Source organism: Triticum aestivum, chromosome 6B (assembly GCF_018294505.1).
Source record: "Triticum aestivum cultivar Chinese Spring chromosome 6B, IWGSC CS RefSeq v2.1, whole genome shotgun sequence".
NCBI classification, from domain to species: Eukaryota; Viridiplantae; Streptophyta; class Magnoliopsida; order Poales; family Poaceae; genus Triticum; species Triticum aestivum.
In genome coordinates, this window is record NC_057810.1 from 534,275,312 (window position 1) to 534,291,695 (window position 16,384).

A 16,384-nucleotide genomic window follows, 5' to 3' on the forward strand; every position below is an offset into this window, starting at 1 on the left:
TCATTGTATGGCTCATCAGCTTAATTCCGCGATAATTAGTACAACTCTGAACATCCCTCTTATTCTTGAAGATTGGTACTAATATATTCCGTGTCCATTCTTCTGGCATCTTGATTGCCCGAAAATGAGGTTGAAAAGGTTGGTTAGCCATACTATCGCTATGTTCCTGAGGCCTTTCCACACCTTAATGGGGATACAATTAGGGCCCATCACCTTTCCTCCTTTCATCCTTTTTAAAGCCTCCTTGATCTCAGACTTATCCGCCGCACAAAACGCATGCTGGTCTCATCAAAGGAGTCGTCCAGTTCAATGGTAGAACTCTCATTCTCCCCATTGAACAACTTGTCAAAGTACTCCCGCCATCTATGCTTAATCTTCTCATCCTTCACCAGGAGTTGGTCTGCTCCGTCCTTGATGCATTTGACTTGGCCAACTTCCCTCGTCTTCCTCTCGCGCATCTTGGTCATCTTGTAGATGTCCCTTTCGCCTTCATTCGTGCCTAGACGTTGGTAGAGGCCCTCGTACGCCCGACCTCTTGCTTCACCGATAGCTTGCTTTGTGGCCTTCTTCATCATCTTGTACTTCTCTATGTTGTCTACACTCCTATCCAGGTATAGGCATCTGAAACAATCTTTCTTCTCCTTAATCGCCTTCTGGACATTATCATTCCACCACCAGGTATTCTTAGCTTCGCTTCTCCTTCTCTTGGACACTCCAAACTCCTCTAAGTCCACCTTACGAATGCGAGTCACCATCTTCATCCACACATTGTCCGCATTTCCTCCTTCCTCCCAAGGGCCCTCTTTCATGACCCTCTCCTTGAACGCCTGAGCTACCCCCCCCCCTTGAGCTTCCACCACTTCGTTCTAGCGACTTTGGCACACTTATCCCGCTGAACACGAATCCGAAAGCGGAAGTCAGCAACCACCAGCTTATGCTGAGGGACAACACTCTCGCCAGGTATCACCTTACAATCTAGGTACGCACGCCTATCTTCTCTTCTTGAGAGGATGAAATCAATCTGGCTAGAGTGTTGGCCACTACTAAAAGTCACCAGATGTGATTCTCTCTTTTTAAAGAGGGTGTTAGCTACGATCATGTCATAGGCTAGAGCAAAGCTCAAGACATCTTCTCCTTCTTGATTCCCGATGCCATAGCCAAAGCCCCTATGCACCCCTGCAAAACCAGTGTTAGATGTACCCACGTGGCCATTGAGGTCTCCTCCTATGAAGAGCTTCTCGCCAATCGGTACACTCCTAACCATGTCCTCCAGGCCTTCCCAGAACTCCCTCTTGTTGTTCTCATTATGGCCTACTTGCGGGGCATACACGCTGATAACATTGAGAAGTAAGTCCCCAACTACCAGGTTGACCAGGATAATCCGGTCCCCATGTCTCTTGACGCCTACCACTCCATCATTGAGGCTCTTGTTGATCAAGATGCCTACGCCATTTCTGTTTGCAGTCGTCCCCGTGTACCACAACTTGAAGCCAGTATCCTCGACCTCCTTCGCCTTCTGACCCCTCCATTTGGTTTCTTGAACGCAAAGGATATCAACACTTCTCCTCACCGCTGCATCAACTAGCTCCTGAAGCTTCCCTGTCAGAGACCCTACGTTCGAACTACCTAAGTGAATCCTCCTAGGCTCGACTAGCTTCCTTACCTTTGCACTTGTTGAGTCAAATGCGAGCTATGCCTAGGCGGGAAAAGGAAAAAAAATGAAGTGATCGAAACAACAATCGATGAAATGCAGACGACATTCGGCACCAACAATGACAACGCAATGACTACGATCACGGTCCTCCAAAAGAATGCCTCCAGGAAGGGTATGATACACACCACACAATGCCGTCAACAAGGTAACAATCCAGAAGCTGCAATTGCCAGGTATGGCCAGCCGGGCCAACCTAGGGCTTTCACCACAGAGCTCCTGACTAGGTACTCAAGAAGAACCACCAAATCAAAGTTCACCTATGTATTCGCTTCCACTTTCTGTGATCCCAACAACTACATACACGCAAGGTCATGAAGTGAGATTCCACGCAAGTAATGCCATGCTCGCACTAGCAGGCAAATGAGTCACAACAAGAGCTGCTGGGTACAAAAAGCATGGAATGACGAAAGCTTGCCTTCGCACGCGCGACAAATGCATTGCTGAGGGAGGAAAGCCACCAGCACCACCAAAACTGGTGGTCCCACACCATCCTTCCAGGTGGCAGTCGGTGTCAGATGTGTATCGGACAACACCACCATACGCCGCCTCTTGCTTGCTTGCCTCACCTGTGGCAACAAATCACCGATCTACCAACATACCAAGGAGGAATATCCGGTATGGTGAGACGATACTCGCCGGCTATTCTCGATGCCAGAGTAGTTGGGGTCATGATTTTATTCTACGACTTCACGGTCCAAATTAACACCAATGATCCTAAAATTTTTGGTTAGTATAATCTATATTTATATGATTCTGAGAGTTAAGATTCCACGGTTGCGATCCTATCATCGGAGCTCCGATTTGACTTAGATTTTAGAATCCCGATTCTATATGCCTTTCTCGACGCCGCCGTGGCTTCACAACCTTTACCATTGCCTCAAGTCACCTCACACCTCCCTGGACAGACAACAGGGGATCCCACGACGCAACATAAACGGCGCATTGTGAGGGAGGCACCTTGCAACCATATCAGGAGCACACCAGGGCAGGTATCACTACACGACAATGGGGAAGCACACAAGGTGCTGGATCAAGGGTGCAAGGCGTAAATCACGACCGGGTTGAGATGACCAGGAGATTTTTTGGGGGAGAGAAGGGAGTGAAACGGGAGCGGGATCTGCTCCTGCCCAGGCCGTCCACCCTGCTGACGACGGCGGCGATGGGGTTTTGGGTTGGGGGGGAGGGGGGAGTGGTGGTGGTGGTGGTGGAAGGTACCTCCACGTTGCATAGTTACGATTGCAAGTACGTCAAAGTAGTACTCCCTCTGTAAAATAATATAAGAGCGTTTAGATCACTACTTTATTATTCTAAACGCTCTTATATTAGTTTACGGAGGGAGTAGTTGATTAATGTACTTACATTTACACATTGTTCCTTAAAAAAGCTTGATAGAGAAGACCTATGGCGCGGTCCATGAGATTAAACAGGGTATTGCGATCATGACCGCTAACATCGGTATCATATACAAAACACAGGTCCACTCGTAGCTATAGTAAAAACAAGTCTTCGATCTACTAGAGTGACCAGTTAACATAACCATACGACCAACAAGTATCCATCTCCTTGTCGAGTGGCCCGATTATCATGTACTAGTAAACATAAGTCCACCAGTAAGCATAAGTCTTCGATATACCAGTGATCAGTTAACATAATCATAAGGCTAACAAGTACCTATCTCCTTGTCCAGTCTCCCGATTAAAAAAGCACGTGTTTACACAAGCTTCAAGGGGTCGTATACACTGTACAATTTGACCTTACAACTGAAAGACAAACCGAAGCGAGTGCGAAAGATCACCCAGGGTTTTGGAGCATGTGCTGAAAGTTGCTTCAGACATCTCTCAACTACAGTTTTTTGTTTTTTTTTGACAGTGAAAACAGTAGGAACCCTCAGCTACGGACATCTCTCAGCTACAGTGGCTGTGCCCGGCAATGGGTACTGATGACCTGTGATTCACTGTTCTAGCTAGATATAGCTAAGCAAACAACCTAAAGCCCAGCACTAAAAAATGTTGTCGCTTGAAGCGTTCGCAAGGTTTGCAAAATGCATACTTTGTGTGGCTAATTTGTATTGCAATATATGTAAATTAATCTAGTGCTTCTCAGGATACGTATGCGTATATTTTTGTCAAGTATCCGGTTTAAATATTTTAGAAGGTTTCAGCACTCATAGTTTCTAAAGTTTGACTCTGCCTATATACTAGTACGAAACAACAAACTTTGGAAAATTGGATGTGTCTTGGTGAAGGTGTTGCGATGCCCGGTGCATTGGCGGAATGGTGGCCTTCCAAGATGGGTTACAGTGGATTGCAATGAAAAGACTTAAATTTTGAGGACCGTCGGCGTGGGGGCCTAGCTTGCCAATCAAGTATTGGATATTTATTTCCTATGAATGAACAAAAGAAGAACTTTGGGATGGGTAGAACCTGGAACTTATGCAGTTAGTATAAAGTGTGCCCAACTAGTTCTGATGGTAGCTTTGGACTTTTATATGCTCTGTCTGGAAGCTTTATATAGTCCTCGCATTCCTATACTCTTCTGGTTTCTAGTTTCAGCATGAGGCATGAGGCATGATAACCCTCTCAACAATCTTCAATGTTTGATCATTCCTGTAGTTAGAGTGAGTTACTTGCTAAGTTTCTTGGTCAAACCTAAGGCAATTTTTCCGTTTCTCTGAACGACGACGTGTGCCAACTCTGGTTCATTCAATATGACAATGGAACAGGGACCTTTGTAAAACTACGATGGTGGAAGCGTATGCTAACTTGCAGGGACGCGTACGTGTTATATAATCATCAACAAGTACAAGGATCGGCAGATGGTTGTTAGTCTTGACCCATACTCCAAGCTATACATGAGATGAGATCATATCTACTCTAACCACCTATCTAGATTACATAGTTCGTTACATGGTTCGTACGCTATACGTACATGACACGCAGCTACAAACCTATCTGTTAACATCCTCCCTCAATCTCAACGTATCAAGGTTTAGATTGTTCCTGAAGGCTTGGAGCTGTCGAACTTGCAGTGGCTTAGTAAAACCATCAGCTACCTGATCTCCAGTTGGTATGAACCTTATCTCCAACTTCTTCTGAGCAACTCTTTCACGAACAAAATGGAAATCAATCTCGATATGTTTTGTTCTTGCATGGAACACAGGATTTGCAGAAAGATATGTTGCTCCTAGATTATCACACCATAAGCGTGACACATGTGGCCTGTATACACCCAATTCATCAAGTAGTGTTTCCACCCACATTACCTCAGCCGTAGCATTTGCTAATGACTTGTACTCTGCTTCAGTACTGGATCTTGAGACAGTTGCTTGCTTCTTTGCTTGCCATGACACAAGATTGGGACTAAGAAATACTACAAAGCCTCCTGTGGACTTCCTATCATCTGGACACCCTGCCCAGTCTACATCAGAGAAGGCGCTCACCGTGGTTAACGGAGACCTGCATATGCTTAGTCCTATTCCCTTGCTGCCCTGAACATACCTCAGTATTCTCTTTACAGCTGTCCAGTGCAAAGAAGTTGGTGCATGCAAAAACTGACAAACCTTATTAACTGAGAAAGATATATCAGGCCTTGTCAGTGTGAGATATTGAAGTGCTCCAACTATACTTCGATATTTTGTCCCTTCTTCTGGACTTAGTAGTGTGCCCTCATTCAATGACAATTTTTCTGTAGTTGACATGGGTGTACTAGAAGGTTTACAATCCTTCATCCCTACACGACTCAAAATATCAGAAGCATATTTCTCTTGAGTGAGTAAAATATCATCTTGTATCCTTTTAACTTCAATGCCTAGGAAATAGTGTAATTCTCCCAAATCTTTCAAAGCAAACTCACTTTTCAAATTCTTTAGCAACGCTAATGTGGCATCTTGCGAAGAACTTGCTACAATTATGTCATCAACATAAATAAGCATGTATATAATCACCTTGCCCTTCTTGAAAAAGAATAGGGAAGTATCTCCCTTTGATGGACAGAATCCAAGCTGTTGTAGCTTAACACTCAACCTTGAATACCATGCCCTTGGTGCCTGTTTTAAGCCATACAAGGCTTTGTCCAACCTGCATACATGATTAGGTTTGGATGTATTCTCAAAACCTGGTGGCTGCCGCATATAGACCTCTTTCTCGAGAACACCATGTAGAAACGCATTCTGAACATCCAATTGGCGAAGATTCCATCCCTTGGAAACAACAATAGACAGAACAAGTCTGATAGTAGCAGCCTTCACTACTGGACTGAAGGTGTCCTCATAATCAATACCATAACGTTGTTTAAAACCCTTAGCTACTAATCTAGCTTTGTATCTATCTATTGTTCCATCTACCTTCTTTTTGATTTTATATACCCATTTACAGTCTATAATATTCCTCCCTGGCTTTGGTGGAACCAAGTGCCAGGTATTGTTCCTTACTAAAGCATCATATTCAGCACGCATAGCATTTTTCCATTTTTTATCATGCAAGGCTTCAAGTACGTTTTGCGGCTCACCAGTGGCTGCAAAATTTGCAAACTTGAAGTGTTTATCGTACCTGACCGTGCCATCCTTGAGCACTAATGGTTTGGTAATACATCGCTGTGAACGAGTGACTCGTGTCGTTATAGTTGGAGTAGCCACAGCAGATCCAGTAGCAGCCGCAGAGGATCCCGTACCTCGTACTGACACAGAAAGCGGTGGCGAATTTTCCTGGTCATCCGCGCGCTCATCCTGCTGCGGATCTGCGATCCTGTCGGCTGGTGACAACGACCCACGGCCACGGGTCCGCGCGGGACCGCTAGAGTCATCATTGCTCTGTGGGACCGCCGCCCCAGCCCCAACCGTTTCTTGACGCGTCACACGTGACGACACAGGCGAATTGCCCCCGCCCGTCTGGACTGGCGCGCCGGACTCCGTGGCGCGCGCTGACGCGCCAGACCCACGCGGTGTTGGCGGCGGCGAATCATTCCTGGGATCCGCGCCGGTCCCGCCTGCCTCTGTCTCTGCATGAGATCTCTCGGGATCAGCGCTGTCAGCCGGATCTACCTCATGTCTGGCACCTGTACATCTCTATTGCTGCATAAAATCATAGTGTGGAGCACTGTTTTCTTCCCTGTTTTCATCAGTACAGGCCTCATTAGTGGAAGGATTAGGATTATTAAACACATGATCATCAGCATGAGATTCACCCCCGTGATCAGAAGGGTTTAACAGCTCCGGAGAGAGTAACAAAATTTCAGCACGAAGGCGAGCACCGGCATTTGGGTGGAGACTAGCAAAAGGAAAAATATTTTCATCAAAGATTACATCTCTGGAAATATAAACACGTCCAGTAGATATGTCAAGGCACTTAAACCCTTTGTGGAGATTGCTATACCCAAGGAAAGCACATTGCTTAGAATGAAATTGAAGTTTGTGATTGTTGTAGGGCCTAAGGTTCGGCCAACAGGCGCACCCAAAAACCCTGAGGATGGAATAGTTGGGTTTTTCATGGAATAGTTTTTCAAAGGGTGTTTCAAACTTGAGGACTTTGCTAGGAACTCGGTTTATCAAATAAGTTGCAGCAATGAAGGCCTCATCCCAGAATTTCAAAGGCATAGAGGCTTGAGCAAGAAGGGATAAACCTACTTCGACAATATGTCTATGTTTTCTCTCTGCCGACCCGTTCTGTTGGTGAGCATGAGGGCACGAGACATGGTGAGATATACCTATTTTGGTAAAGGAGTTCAACTTTTCATACTCCCCTCCCCAGTCTGTTTGTAGAGCAAGGATCTTGCGATCAAATTGACGTTCTACTAGATGTTGAAAGTCATGAAATTTTTGGAACACTTCAGACTTGTGTTTGATCAAGTATATCCAAGTGAATTTACTGAAATCGTCAATGAAACTCACATAATACTTTTTCCTCCCTACTGTTTCAATAGCAGGACCCCATACATCAGAAACACAAGTTCTAATGGAAATTTTGATTCACTTATTGACTTGGGATAAGGCAACTGGTGACTTTTGCCTTTTTGGCATGCGTCACATACTGAATCTTTATTGAACGAATTTGCACACGGGAGATTATTCTTGCTAATGACTTTGCTAACAATAAGAGGAGATGGATGGCCTAAACGCCGGTGCCACCTATCCAAGGATAGTTTTGTGGCACTGAGCATGTGCTTTTTGGCGTCGGATCCCGTGTGCCTAACTGGGTAGAGTCCTCTTCTACCCCTGCCTCGAAGGAGCACCTTCTTCGTTCCCCGTTCCTTGACAAGAAAAGAATGGGGATGAATTTCAACAAAGGAATTATTGTCAATAGCAAGGCGACTAGCGGAGATTAGACTTTTGTTGGCTTGCGGTACATGAAGGATATTATTTAGAAGAAGATCACGTTCAGGGGTATGGATGGCTGAATGACCAATATGTTTAATAACCATACCTGATCCACTGGCAGTATGAATCTGTTCGTTTCCAGTGTAGCGATCTCGCACGGCCAGCTTCTCCAAGTCTCCTGTGATGTGATCGGTGGCGCCACTATCCAGGTACCAGTTCGTGTCCACCCCGTACTACGGTGCAGCAAGGTTGGCTGACTTCTCCTCCATGCCCTGGTACGACTCATCGTACCGTTTCCAGCACTTCTAGGCTGGGTGGCCCATCTTGCCACATATCTGGCACTGGACCCTCGGAGCAGAGGCATGGTTGTTGTTGTAGTTGCCCCCGCTGCTGTTGTTGTTGCCGTGTCCGCTACCACGCCCTCCAGATTTGGAGTAGCCGCCGCCGCGCCCGCCGCGGTCACCACCATTGCCACCTTGGCGGCGACCGCGGTCACCACCGCCAGCGCCGTTTCGACGACCTCGGGTGGCTGCGTTGGCAGAGGATTGAGACCCTCCGCCCCGAAGATTGAGCCTTGTTTCAAAGCTCAGCAGTTGTGAGAACAGTTCTGCCACGGTCACCGGCTCCACCCGGGAACACATGGCAGAAACCACCGGATCGAAATCTTCATCGAGCCCGGCCAGTATGTGGGAGACGATGTCGTCGTCGTCCACCTTCTTCCCCGCAGCGATCAATTCGTCGCAGAGGGACTTGATCTTCCCGACGTAGTCGGTGATGGATGAGTTGCCCTTCTGTAGATTGGCGAGGGCGATCCTGACGTTTGTGGTCTGGGAACGAGTGTGGGATGCAAGCATCCCTTCCACCGTGTTCCAGAGCTCAGCAGCGGTGTGGCATGAAGCAACCTGGATAGCTATCTCACGCGGAAGTGTCGTCAGGAGATAGGAGAAGACTTGTTGGTCTTGAGCATACCAGGTTTGGAAAGCAGGGTTCGGCCCTTTCACCGTCGTCTTCCCGTCTGACGATGCCACATCGATCTGCATGGGTGGCGGCGGTTGCTCGACGTCGATGTACTTGGCCATCTGTGCTCCTTGGATGGCCGAGAGCACCGTAGCCCGCCACAGAGCCTGGTTGCCCTTCGTGAGCTTCTCGGTGGCGGCGTGTGCGAACGGCGAGGATGAGAAGGAACTTGAGGACGCCATGGAGTTGTTCGAGGATGGCTCTGGTTATCATGTAAAACTACGATGGTGGAAGCGTATGCTAACTTGCAGGGACGCGTACGTGTTATATAATCATCAACAAGTACAAGGATCGGCAGGTGGTTGTTAGTCTTGACCCATACTCCAAGCTATACATGAGATGAGATCATATCTACTCTAACCACCTGTCTAGATTACATAGTTCGTTACATGGTTCGTACGCTATACGTACATGACACGCAGCTACAAACCTATCTGTTAACAACCTTGGCTCAGTTGATCAAAAGAGTAAGCTAGTTGTGTGATGTTGAAGTGTGGACATACATATAGACAGACATAGAAAATGTTGCAGCGCAAGGACAATGCAGCCAACTTTTCGTACACCTATAATGTGAGGATCTACGGTGATATATATTTAGGGTTGCCAGAGATAGGAGACGGACGAACTGAGTGTGCACTTTCTGTACCCGGCGCATATGCAGCTGGGTGTTTTTAAACATTCAGCATCCACGACTACATGTTTCGCAAATTCATCGCAAAATTCTATATGCATATTTTGTAGGAAGAATTGTGGAGCTACAAATGTTGGGCTAAAATATGTCTGTATTGTGCAAACAAAATGAGGGCTTAATAGCTCTCAACAATCTAATAGCTCTTGAAGACAAACACTCTCGCCCTTTTGTTCTCTCTAATAGCTCTTGAATAATGCACTCTTAGCACTTCAATCATGGAAAATTAATTACAGTTAGTGGTACTTTACAATTGCAGATGGAACAAATACTGAATTATTGTGTTTCCCTTATAAAATGGCTTGCACTCATGGACAACAGAAATACTAACCAAGTCATCAACTACTCATTCTACCTTATGCAACAGAAAAGTCTCAGGCAAGATGATCTAGCTTGTGTAGTGTTTGAACAACAGGCCATTGTCTTTCACTTTCAACCACCTATAGGGACTAGCGGTTAGTATCGACCGAATTAGGTAAGAGTGATTTGACCGTGATAAAGTCCAAAGGGGCTGTCATTTTATAGGAAATCGGTAAGATTTGTGTCATAGTCATGTACTCCTACTGAGGTGTGTTGGATGGATGACCTGGTGATGCTGTAAGCAAAGCGTAAGTACCGATGAAATGGAAACCAGAGCCCCAGACAGAGAGGACATGCATGATAGCGCACATTATCGCACGTACGAGTGTATGAGGCTGTGGTTGCTGCAAGGTTTGTGAGAGGCAACTTTGTTTCACTTTCAGAAGATTTCTTGAGAGTGAATGAAGTAACCTTTGGGTAGCAGTGTGAACCATCAAGGGCACTTTTCGAATGCCTATTAGTGTTCCTTTGGTTTGTTGGAGAAACAGAGGAAATTTTCTGCTGAGGACACTATTCGTTTGATTCGAAGGAAAGGAGCAAGTTCTCTTTGATTTTAGTTGTAAGGAGAAGACAGTAAACTTCTACAATCCACACCGATATTTCTCAGTGTGCTTTGAATCTGATTTTTGTGTGTGCTTTGAATCTGATTTGGCTGTACTTACTATGGCTTTTGAGTTTTTATAATTCTGGCTAGTCAAAAGAAATGAAATCTATGTTTTTCTTTTAGAAAAGGAGGATGACCCCCGGCCTCTGCATCTGGGCGATGCATACGGCCACTTTATTAATTATTCTCACAAGACCTTACAAAGTAATACAACAGTAAGACTAAAGCCGCCGTCTAAGCACCTCTATCCAGCTGATGAAGGGGCGCAGATAGCCTGGGCCTAATACCAAACAGACATCGCAGCCAAACCTAACATCTAAGACCTAAGAACCCATCCAGGACGCCTGCCGGGCATGGGTCTCACCGTTCCGGCGTGCACTCAAATGCCGCCGCCGCCAACTGCCACCGCTCCATCTTCAAAACTGTATTGATGCATCAACCTTGCTCGGTCTAGCTATCGTCGACGCCACCACGGCGCCAAACGGCACCTCCTCCCTGCGCGCAAACAGCTTAGCACGTCACGGTCGCCACTGATACACCTCAGCGCCATGCTGCCAGGTATCACCAGCCGACACAGCTTGAAGTCCTTGGAAGATTTGTCGTGCGTAGCACCTGCCGACCAGGCATGACAAAGCGTAGCACCTGTCGGTCAGGCATGACTTGACATCACCCCCGAAGCTCCGTGTAAGACGAAGCCGCTCCACCTCCTGCCTCTGACATCCAGCGCTGCTCCGCAAACGATGCTCCCAAGAGAGAAACGACACCGCAGTGCCGCCATCGTCCGATCTGGAACACCAGATCCTAGGGTTTCCCCCGGAGCAGCACGAGTGGGTCAACAATAGTTACACGACGATGCCTTCATCAAGGTAACGGCGAGAACGCCGCCATCGCCTGCCGTCGGCACGGTTTTCACCAGCAACCATATCTCCCCTACTCGCAGCCGGGACAAGATGATGGATCTCGAGATCCGATCACCAAGCCTCTGGTCGGCCATCTCGGGAAGAAGATGACCACCACGTCCAGCAGTCTCACCACGCCGGGCACGCGTCGCCGCCGGCACCCCCATGGTGCCTAGAGGCCGACAAGCCTCGACGAATCCCATGCCTCGCCAGCCGCCATGGCCCAGACCTCGGCACCACCAGATCTAGATCGGATCGGGGTCCAGGGCCCCAAGCCGCAACCGCCACGGAGGCAGCACCACTGGACGACGCCTAGCCCTCCAGCCCGCCGCCGAATCCTCGCCGGAGCTCCGCCGCGCCATGCTGCCAAGCCGCCGCCGGAAACTCGTGCCGCCGCCAGAGAAGCCACAGCCGCCGCGTGTTGGATATGCCTCAAGCCGCAGCTGCACCGCCGCCAGGCAGAGTCGCCGCCACCCAGCACGCCCTCCGCCGCTCCGCTAGGCCCCGCCCAGCCCAGCGCCGTCCTGCGCCGCGCCGTCCCGCGCCAGACGCCAACCGCGAGAAGAGGGGCAAGATCCCCGCCGCCACCAACGCCGGCCGGTCTTTGCCCGGTGGCGCTGTGCGGTGGCGGCGGGGGGAGAGAGATCGACGGGGGGACGAGGGGCGGCGGCTAGGGTTTCCCCCGAGGACGCTCGCGGGAGCGACTCGGGGGTCGGGGGTCCGAGAGCCAATGAAATCTATGTAAGGCACGCGTTATCTAATTTTTCTATTATGCACATGTGTTCTTACTGTATTAACGCGTGCTTTCGTTACAATGTTTTCAAAGTTCTGATGTTTGAAAATGTCCTAATGAAAGCTATGTCTTCTCTCAAGTCTCAACAAGGCTTTTTTTCTTTTGCCATTGTCTTCGCTTAAGCTACTTTCACCTGTTTGTGATGGTACATCATATCGACGTTGACCTACTACTGGCTACTAAACCTACAGGAGCTATACGTATCCACATGAAAGTATGTACGTACACCCTCTTCTTAAAAAAAAAAGAGTAAGTAATACTGCGTATGTTCATGACCTGGACAGAACGTATAGACATGGAAATTCCGGTAGTACCCACGGAACTCTGAAGAATACCCTACTTGTGGAGAATACTGATAACACGGAAGCTACACTTGCAGAAGACGGCATGGGAACCGACTGAGTTGCCGTCGGCGTCGCACCGTCGATCTGTGGTGGCGACCGGACGAAGGCCCGTGCCTGAGGCTGGCGACGTGCTCGCCGTTGCAAAGCTCGTACGGTTTGGGCAGAATAACGTTCGTGGTGTCTGGCGCGAACAACGAACGAAGGTGGCCCGTGGAGGCAGTCATTTCGTTCGGTTATCCAAAAAACACACGAACAAGTCAACAAGTCAACATTTTTTGAAATTTATAAACATTTTTTAAAAACCCAAACAATTTTTTTGATTGTGATTTTTTAAAGTTATCTTAAAAACTTCAAGCATAAAAAAAAGAACCAGAAAAACCAGGCAGAGAAAAACAACCCAGAAAAGCCGGGTAGAGAAAAACAACAAAAACACCAATGGAGAATGTTCTTAAGGGCATATCCAATGTCGAACCTCAAACCGCCCGTAACCGTCCGGACCACACGGTTCAAACGTGTTTTGTCATCCAACGCGAGCCCTGTATTGGTTCGCCGACCGGTCTGAACGTGATTTTTCCCGTAAACCGAAAACAAACTGGGGGCTTTGCGGGCGTCCGGACCGCTACCACGCCCCTTCTGACTGCCTTGAGCCACATAAGAAACCCTCCCGCTACGCGCCCTTTCCCGCCCGAAGCCGTCAGCGCCGCTCCAAAGAACACATGTCGTATTCATGCCGGCTTAGAGCAACGCGGCCTCTCACTGGCGCTCCGGCATTGAAACGATGCACCAACCGAGAGCGCCGCCCGCGCCGCTTTCCAATGCACGCGACTCCTCCGCATTCAAACGATAGCCTATTGTTCCGCCTCCCTACATTAAACATGCGCGGTTGCCAAGGAACCTACTCTTGCGCCACCCGTTCGTCCATCAACCGCCCACCATTAATCACCCCGCCGCTTGACCTGCCATCCACCCGCTATTTAGGATGTGTTTGGTTGGGGAACGAAGTGGAATGGAATGGCATGGTTGGGGAACACACCCTTAAACTCCAGCCCCAGCCATAGCCGCATCCGTCCTCCTCCGCTCCCTTTGTCCTCTCCGCACCATGCCCATCATGGTATCCTCGAGCTCCAAAGCCATTTGTGGCAGCCTCTCACCCGAGCAAAAGACGGAGATCGCCGCCATTGCTGCCGGCTGGTAGATCGGCACGCAGATGGAGGCGGGCACGCCAATGGAAGAGACGGCCGACAACGATCCAGCGCCCCCATCATTGCTGGCGAATGCCGACATCCCCATGGGTGGTGCCTGTGCTCAATACATCGAGATGGTGTTGGAAGAGCATCGAGCCACGTTCCAGCAGGCGCAGGCGGACTAGGAGTACAACCTCCGCCTCCTCGATAAGCACTGGCACGCGGAGGAGGAACACGCTACCGGTCTGGCCATCGCGTCAAACGTGGACGTGGGCGAGCAAAAGGCATTGCTCTAATCTTTCTGCACCGCCCATGAAATCCGCTGCGACCGCTGGTAGTTCCGCGTCCCTCGCGCGTAGTTAGAAGCTGCCATCAACGAGATCGGTGAGGCAGCGAATGAAGTCTACGATAAGAGGGAGGACAAGGTCGCCAGTAGCGCCATGGCCGCGCCCTGCCATCACGCCCACGAAGCCGGCCTGTCTGCGGGCGCCACTAGCAGCAAGGGAGAGTAGAGCATTGGAGGTCACCGACGGTCGAGTCCTTGGAATGCCAACGCTCCTTAGCTCCTGCTGAAGTCAAGCTTAGTGGGCTCATCATCGTCGGCTAACTAACCCCCTGCAGGCTGCGGAGGCGGAGGCGAAGCTTTAGTTCCTTGTGTCCTGCCGGACATGGGGAACAAGCTCGGCGACCATTTAGGCTAGGTTTAGAGTCTGCTCTAATTCAAATATGTCAAAAACCAGCTGATTTTATGTAAAAAAAGTTATCTAAACATGAATGAATATCGTCCGAATTGTTTAAATATGCATCATTTTTTTGAATTTCATTATATTTCGACTGAAAATGCAACCAGACATATGCGGCAAGCTTAAGATGGCTGGCTCCCGCATTTTTGTCCGTGGATTGGTCCCTCCTCTCCGTGGACGGATGCGGTGTCCGGTTTGCGGGTTGGCGTAGAAGATGCCCTAAATGGACCGGGCCAAATCAATGCTTCTAGTGCGAAAAGGGTCGGCCTATTTAAAAGCTTCTGTGTGGTTTAAGTGTTTTTTAATAGATTTTCATCTCTTTTTTTATTTTTATTTCTTTTGGTTTTCCTGTTGGGTGTTTTTTTTTTTCTTTTTTCGATACATGCGGACATTTTTCAAATAGGCGCTAAACATTTTTTAAATACATGTAGAACATTTTTCAAAATACACGCTGAATATTTGTCAAATGCACATTGAACTTTCTTTAATACACAGTAAACATTTTATAACACATATTAAACATTTGCTAAATACACGGTGATTTTTTTACACATGTTTAACCTTTTTCATTAAATTCCATGAACATTTCTTTTAAATATGCAAACCATTTTTTAAGTGTTATTAGAACTTTTTTAAGTAACATTAATATATATTTTTAAGTCCAAACATTTTCCTAAAAATTACCTGAACATTGTTTTACATTATATAAACTTTTTTCTAAAATATCAAGAACAAATTTTGATACGTATGAACACTTTTTGAATTTTATGCAATATTTTTATAATTACATTTTTTACATTGTACGAACATTTTTTATTGAATAGTACGGACATTTTGAAAATGTTGCACTTTTTTTTTACATTGCATGAACGTTTTCTAAATGTTCCATATACACTTTAATAAATAAATTCCTTACACTGTATTATAAAATTTTGAAAATATAAACATAGTTAAAAAAAAGAAAAAGAAACGAGCGAACGAAGCAACAGACGCAGAACTGATGATGAAGAAACAAACGTACGATGAAAACGGAAGTGGAACCGGCTACTGTCAAAAAATAAAAGGAGAGGAACTGGCTACCGGGCCAACCCAACAGAAGCTACTATAAGGACCGCTCGCCTCAGGGTCTGTCCTCGGTTCCTCTTCTATTTTGGAAACACGCGGACATCATTTTAAATGTCACGAACATTTTTGATTGGTACAAATCATTTTTTTAATTATCTAGTTTTCATATTGTATAAACATTATGTAAACTTTCACAAAAATATTTTGAAATGCGTGCATATTTAGTTTAAATAACACAAAATTCTTTTGAATGGCATGAAAAATTTGTTTTAAAAATTACGTGATTTTTTTACATTGTGTAGACTTCTTTTAAAAATGTAACAAACATATTTACTGAAATGCATTAACATCTCTTAAATTTCACGAATAGTTTAAAAAATTATGTGAACAAATTTTTTGCAGTGCATGAACATTTTTTAATGTATGATGAACACTTTTCAAACTTAGTAAATTAATTTTTGAAATATATTGATTTAGATTATTTCATATATATATATATATAAAAGAAAAACTGAACGAAAAAAACAAAACATGCCGGCCCTCTACCGGGTCTCTAGAGGTGAGACTAGCAACCGTATCGCATAAAGCGAGACATAGGCCCACAAACTAGGAAAACTGTTTAACAGAATAAAATCATTTTGGCTCCTCGAACTAATACTTGTA

General features: G+C 46.8%; 1 pseudogene; it reads right to left on the bottom strand.

The window, feature by feature from the left end:
- Positions 1–8,601: 8,601 nt before the first annotated feature.
- On the bottom strand, positions 8,602–8,740 carry LOC123140377 (uncharacterized; annotated as a pseudogene).
- Between the last annotated feature and the right edge of the window lie 7,644 nt (positions 8,741–16,384).